Source organism: Petaurus breviceps, unplaced genomic scaffold (genome assembly GCF_028583685.1).
Source record: "Petaurus breviceps papuanus isolate PSGF00001 unplaced genomic scaffold, PetGlider_PUasm1.0 220, whole genome shotgun sequence".
NCBI lineage: Eukaryota > Metazoa > Chordata > Mammalia > Diprotodontia > Petauridae > Petaurus > Petaurus breviceps.
In genome coordinates this window covers 23,918,158-23,925,902 of record NW_027185876.1, presented here as the reverse complement: position 1 = coordinate 23,925,902, position 7,745 = coordinate 23,918,158, and positions in this window count along the sequence as shown.

The window sequence follows — 7,745 nt, the reverse complement described above, 5'->3', positions numbered from 1 at the left end:
TCTGTGGTCCCACTTTACATGAAGATGTGGCTTGGGCACAGAAGCCACGTCTGCCTCTATGCCTGCACAACAAACTTTGAGGAAAATTTGAGGAAGGGCTTTTCTAGGTCAGATGATATTTGGCTGAAAGGGGGTGAAAATATGTTCCAGAACTCCACTCTTATTTTGGGAAACCAAAAGATTTCACTGATGCTGTAAAACTTACAGCAAAGGTAGCTTTTGCAGAAAAGAGAATCTATTAGGAAAAGTACAAGGGAGGAGGCAGGAGAAAGAGAACAACAAAAAGGAATTCTGTTGGTGGGAAAGCAGAAGGAAACAGGAAGGAGAAGGAAGGTTAGGATACCTGAATTTGTGGCCTAACCATCCATAGCTCTTAACCAAGTCCACTTGAGGTGTGGGGAAGCAAGGGCTCCTCTTAAAAATAGGGGAAAGCCCCTAGATTCAATCAAGATGAATCTCGGTCCACTGTTTCAGCAATTAGTATCAAGAAACCACATAAGTTTCTTCCCTAAGGCTTCATTCTGAAGCAAGCAGAAGAGAAGGGAAGGGAGCTTGGCCCCTGGACACTGTCCTGTCCTTCCTCTTCCTTCTCTGCTCCCTGCCGAGAGGTCACGGCCTATTTCTCCCTAACCATCAGACGTGAGAAACACGTGGATGCTGTCTCCCTCGGCTTTTCCTTCTATAGAAGCAGACGGGTTGTTGCTAAATCGGCCCCCTCCATCGTTCTATGAGCTAGAAGCTGGAAGCTAGAAACCCTGTGACCTGCAAAAGACCTCCAGGGACCTCTTCAAGCCCAGGCTGGACGACTCCTTGTCTGGGATGTAAAGCGAATTCTTGTTCACTTACGGGTTGGCCTGCATGACCTCTGGGGTCCCTTCCCAACCCTGCGATTCAGTGAGTCTTCAAGAGCAGACCCTGAGTACCCACACCGAAGCAGAAGGGAGGGCGAGGTTGGCGTCAGAAATCTGGGGAAATCAGAGTCCTGTGCTTCTTTGGAGAGGTCTCTTCCCGGGATGGGGGCTCGGCCGGATTCCACTATACTGGGGGGAAAGGATCTAAGGTTCTGGGACCTGCCCTAAGGTGTTGTCTCCCTCCCCTAACCTCCAGTGAGCTCCATCCCCCGGGTTCTGGATTAAGCCTAATTCTGGGGTCCTGAACTCTGGACCCTTTTCTGATGTCTGCATGCTGGAGAGTTAAGAGGAAGGCATAGCACACAGGGACCAGGAAGGGGAACAACGTGGTCAAACCGCACCACCCTCCCTTTTATTCTGCAAGATACTTCAAGAACGGCTCCTGCTTTTTCCTTTGCAGCTGCCTTTCCTTTTTCTAAATCGCTGCCTCTTCATAAAGGCTTTATTTCTCTCTTGAAGATTACAAATATGTCAGGTTAGTAGTTTTTTTTAATGCCACAAGATGTATAATTTGACTGGAAGGTCCTTGCAATTAAGACGACGAGGATGATTTCCTTGTTAAAGAAAAACCTCATAATATGCTTTCATTAGGTAAAACGACGGTGATTTCCTCAAAAAGACAAAAACCAAAACCTCATGACTCGGGTTTTATTAGTAAAAGGACGGTGACTCTATAAGGGTGCAAGGCATGTCCATCTGTTGCTCAACCCAGCCCAGCGCAGCTCAGCGCAGCCCCGCCTCGGCCGCTGGCCAGAGGCGCGCCAACCCCAGCCAGCGCTGGGCGCGCAGGGAAGCTTCCCTGGGAAATCCGAGCGGGCGGGCCTGGGAAGAGCTGTTCTCGCCGGCCCTCCTGAACGGCGTCGCCATCCAGGCGCCACGACCGGCTGCCGCGAGGGAATGGGGGTAGCGGAGGGAGGGACTGGAGACCCAACTTTGCTCTGCCCAGGTTAAAGAAGCTAGGTGGGGAATGCTCTCGAGACAGGCAGAAGCGACCATCTGGCAGAAATATGTAGGAGGAGGTGCGGAAAGCAGAGGCTGATGGCACACCCTGATTCTAGACAGGCGGCAAGCCTAGTTTGGGGATACGGGAGGGGGAAAGGGAAAATGCTCAGAGCTGGAATTCTTTGGGTTTTTAACCCTTTGGATTCATCAGTATGTGGAGGGAGCAAAAGGTAAGAAAGCAGAAAGAGTAGGGGGAGGTGGTCATTCACAAAATCCCTAACCCCACTCGACCTTCCCCCAGGCTTCAGAAAGAAACTTTTAATAACTTCAACAACTCAACAAAAGTTTAAAAGCCTAAAGTGTGCACTGATACCTGGAAAATAAAATAAAGCACTAGGACCCTCTTTATCTTGGCCTTCTCAGCATCTTGGAGTGAGTTTTCCAAGCCCCTTTTCTGCCCCCACCCACTTTAAAATGGTGCTTGATATTATATCCCACCCCACTGAACTGGGACAGGAAACTCAGCCTAACCAGGCATTCCTGCCAGGGCAGCAGGCCAAGGTGGGAGGCTTGATTCTAAGCCATGTGCCCATCAGGCACTGGATACATAGTAATTGATGTTGACTGGCAGTGGAAAGCTCCTTGGGGGCTTTCCTGGCACAAGGAGTTGGCAGAGTACCCTTTCCCATCTGGCCAGCAGAATGGACCCTACAATGAACATTTCCCCCAAAGTGAGCTCTTGAGGGTAGAGCCAGGAGGTGTATTTAGTGACATTTTATCATCACAGCTGATATGCTAAACCCATGTGATAAATCCACAGATTCCATTATACGTAAGAATAAAACTGAAGCACCAACTAAGCTCCGACAAAGAACATGTAACATAAAGGGAGAAAAATACCCTACTTCCCATGAATAGCCACAGGACCATAAATGTATAGCTCAAAGAGACCTTAGAGACCATCAAATTTGGATTTTTCACTTTATAGATGGGGAAACTAAGGCTCAAGAGGTTAAATGATTTGCCCAGGACCACACAGCTAACAAGTGGGTGAAGTAGGATTTAAAATCTATGGAATTTCCATTTTTAAGCTTTTATGAACAAGAAGTTTGGAGACAGATCTAAAAGGAACTTTCCTGCCCCTTACAATTCTGGATCATGCAACTATTGTTGGGGTTTAGGAAACATTTTTTATTTCCGTGGATAATTAGATATGTTTTTCTTCTCCAGTGGTTCGAGGGCATGATTAATTGATCATCAAGTATTTGTTAAGCTTCTACAATGTTCATATACTGTGCAAAACTCTGAGAATATAAAGAAAAAAGTGAAACAATTCCTGCCCTCAAGGAGCTTATATTCTATAGATCAGGGCTTCTTGAACTTTCTCCACTCCGGACCCCTTTTCACATTTGGGCCTCAAGTTCATTAGGATTGCAGGGCCTGAGGGCATGTGTAGTGAAAAGTATGCATGCTGTGCATTCTGAACCAAGGCTGCAGTGAAGTTGTATGATGTAAAATGGGCAAACGCTGCAGGAAACACCTCGGATTCATTACCTGTTTGATTTTTAATTAATTTAATTAATTTTTGGTCACAGCACTTTTAGAAACCATTTATGTGACTCACAGTTTAAGAAGTGCTATGTAGAGAGGAAGGCAATATGGAGAGAGAGAGAGAGAGAGAGAGAGAGAGAGAGAGAGAGAGAGAGAGAATATTGGGATAGAGAATAGACAAACCAATGATTAAGTTAGTATGGAGAACTTGATAAGGAAATTTCTTTATCAGTTCAGGCTAACACATCCTCCTGAGTGATAGTCTGGAATCATTACATGACTTTTGGAAATTTCAAACCAAATGACCTATAAGCATCTTAACATGACCAAAACAGAGATCGTTATAGAAATACTCCTCTTTTGCAAACTTTCCTATTACTGTTGAGAATGGCGCTATCCTCACAGTTATCCAACTCAATTCCTTTGAACTTTAATTCCATCAAACTCAATTTCTGTCCCCTAAGATTGCATTCCATTTATACAGTATATACTTGTATATATATATACTTATTCACATGTTGTCTCCTCCATTAGGCGACACAGTGGATAGAGCACTGGGCTTGGAGTAAGGAAGACATCTTCCTGAGTTCAAATCTGGCCTCAGACACTTCCTAGCTATGGGACGCTGGGCAAAACATTTAATCGTGTTTGCCTCGGTTTCCTCTTCCGTAAAATTATCCAGAGAAGGAAATTGCAAACCACTTTGTATCTTTGTCAAGAAAACTCCAATTGGGATCACAAAGAGTTGGATGTGACTGAATAGCAACAACATATTGCGTTACTGAAAATTAAAGAATAAATGAGAGGAAGACTTAGCAGTATGACTGTATGGTAATTACTAACTTCAACTTACTTTGAAGATTAATGCTTTTTTAATGTGAGTATAATAAGCTTTCTCTACTATTTAGTAGTGGGTTTTCATGAGTTATGATGAAAACAAAATTCATTTTGTCATAGCTGAAACTCTGCTAACAAGCTTCCCTAAATTTAGCTTGTACTACCTAACTCATAAGAATTTTGAGGAAAGTGCTTTTTAAGCCTTAAAGTACAATATAAATGTGCCATTATTATTATCATTCTAATTATTTTAAATTAGTTAATCTAGTTCTCAGATAATGGACATTACCAACCCTGAAGCCAAAGTTTGGTAAGACCTGCCTGTGCTCTCTTGGTTGGGACTGCCCATGAGCAGCCAGCATCACTATGAGGCAGGGGGATGAGTCACCACGAGGCACATGAATGAAGGAGAAATCATTTACTGAATTTTAAAAAGTACTAGTAGGCAATCTAGTAATATATGTTGGCATATTCTTACAGAACTATTCTATGAATTTGTTACAGAAACATAGTAATAAGCAGCATGAAAGCATCTTGCAAAGCCCCCCAGTGGAAATAGCTTAGAACAGTAGACAGCTGTACTGTAGCCTGAGCTAGAAGCATCCCCATGCTTTATCAGTCAGATATCAATCAGGGACCCAGATCATTACTGGTTTTGGCTTCTTCCTAGAGTGCTTGTTTACATTGGCTTTGGGTGTCAGACTCCTGGGATAGAAAAATCCATTTCATGCATTGGATTCATGGCACTACTAAGAGCATTGAAGTTAGGTCCCCGTGATGACTTGCTACTACTCACAGGCTCTCTATTAGTTGTATTTGAGAGCTTAATTCCTTACTGCCTAAAGGAGCAGGTCCTGTAAGATGGATGCAAAATGTTTGGGGAAGGATTATTTTTATAAACCAGAGAGAGCACAATGGCAGATGTCAGGTAAGGGTGTGAGTCTTTCAGTAAACTCTTGTGCATATGTCTGTAATACTGAATTGTGGCCTTGCTCTGGCCAGTACTACTTGGCTCATAGCACCTAGGGAGCCTGTAGCCAAGCTCCACACCCTCCCTCCCTGCCTTTTCATCCACTCTCCTCCCCTGTGATGCTCTACAAATACCTCTTCTAAGTAGAACTCTGCTCCTGTCTGCTCCCACCCCTTGGATAAATGATGACAAATAACTAAAGTCAACTCTTGGAAGCAAGCAAAGTGATTGTATTGAACACTGGACAGCATAAGCCTTAAAAGAGCTGTGTGCTTTTCTCCTTCTCTGAGTCCCAAGTGGTGAGTGTGTCTGTTTGTTTCTCTTTTTATTCCTCTTTTGCCTTAAAAAATATTCACAAGGACCTGCCTTTTATCAAATCCCACTCTCTAATGAGTAGTAGTATAATAAAGTATTAGGGGGACTGGTCTTTGTCCTCCTCTTGGAAATTTTTTGGATAATATGCCCGTGAGAGCACTTTAGAAGAAAGGCTCCACTGGATCTAAAACCATTTGCCATTCTTATTACCTCCAGTTGTCCTTCCTTCCTGCTGTTCTTTTGCCTCTCATCACCATAGATGACTATGGAATTTACATGGTGGAAGTTGGACATGTGAAAAAAAAAATCTGAAAATAATGTGTTATTTCAACACTTTGAAGGTCATGAACCTATTACTTCAACACATTCTAAGCCACTATTCACCTTTCAACCATATGAACCTACCTTCTCAGAGTTCTTGGTCATCAGCCTTCCTCTTACTGCCCTAGGGAAAAGCAAAAGCAAAAACAAAAACAAAAAAAAAACCCTTTAAATTCCCTTTGGATTTTTCATCCTTATTTCCCCCATCTCCTTTCCTAATCTTCCCTCTGTTCTTTCTTCCTTACACAGAACTGTGGACTAGCCTTCAGTCTGTAGAACTGGAAGGGACTTGAAAAGGAATGAGACTGAAATTTAATATGTAACTTAAGATGGTGCCTTGGTTCCTCCATTTAGGAATCCCAGTTTAGTCACAGGGGATATAAGGTATGGATGTCTTCATCAGAAGAATTGTGTAAGGATGTATTGATAAAATTCTTGAAGTTCTCCATGAAAGGTCATAGGATCATGGATTTAGTGCTAGAAGGAACATTAGAAGTCATTTAGGCCAACCTCCTCAGTTTTACCACTGAGGACCTATGTCCCTGAGAAATTACATAGTTCATCCAACTTTACAAGGGTAGTAAGCAGCAGAAGTGGGTTTTCAAGTTATTTTCTTCTAATCCCAAATCTAGTGTTCTTTCCAATACATCATGCAGCCTTTACTCTTGTACATCAAATTAAATTGTCTTCCACATTATTGTTCCCATACCAAATAGCCCATGAAAGTTTTCACCAACTTGAAGGTGTTTCAACAACTTTATCCTCACCTACCAATGCCATATGTCCAGGAGCTGAGTATAGGCAGCTATGCCTCCACTTTAAGAAAATCCATTATTTTTTGTTTAAATCCAGATTTCCAAAGCATGTATCTTAGGATATCATGATAGCAACCCTAGAGAATAGTGGATTTACCAAAGGATTGACTCATAGAACATTTACGTAAATTCTGGGCTTACCCATTGCATTCAAAATAATGATTGATAACCAACAAGTCAAATTACACATGTGACTTTTCAAATTGTGTAAAGTAGATTATGTTCAAATTTGGGTTTATCTTTTATATTTTCATTAACAACCTCTTTCTCCTGTTCTCTGATTTTTCATGCATTTCCCCATTTTCAAATGTAGCTAATGTGATATATTGGATGGAGTGCTTGTCTTAGTGTCAGGAAGGCCTGAGTTTGAATCCTGCCTCAGGCACTTACTAGTTATATGACCTTAGGCAAACAAGTTACTAAACTACTCTCAGTTTCAGTTTCCTTATCTATAAAATGGTATAATAATAGCACCCAGGTCATAGGGTTGTTTGGAGGTTCTAATGAGATGATGTATGTAAAGCTCTTTATAAATCTTAAAATGATTTCTAAATCCTATCTATGATTTTTCTGAAGAAGGAAAATCATTCTATAAGCCTTTATGTTGTATCCCACTCTACACTAATTGCTGAGGATACAAATGCTAAATTGAGACAGTCTGCCCACCAGGAACTTACATTCTAATGGGGGAGACTACATATATGAGACAGCGGTGCCCAGGGAAGGGAATTTTGTCACAAGAATGTTGAGTAGAAAAATAGTCATTAATCACAACCTTTGCAGAAGCAATAGTAATTGATTTGATTAAAGATTTCAGAAAAAAAGAGAGAAAAAGAGATATTCTCCAGGGGACAGAAAATGGCCAGCATGAAGATGAGAACTATTAATGAAACCCCACAATTTACACAGTAGCCGTAGTACTCAGAGAAGGCCTAACCTGACTTTCCTCTGATTTCTTTAATTTTTAAATAAGATGTTATTAATTTCCTTTGCTTTTACATAGCCTAGAGTTTCCTGTATACCCTCTTCACTCCCCCTACCCAGAGAGAAATTCCTTTTAATAGACTTTAAAAAAAAAAGAAA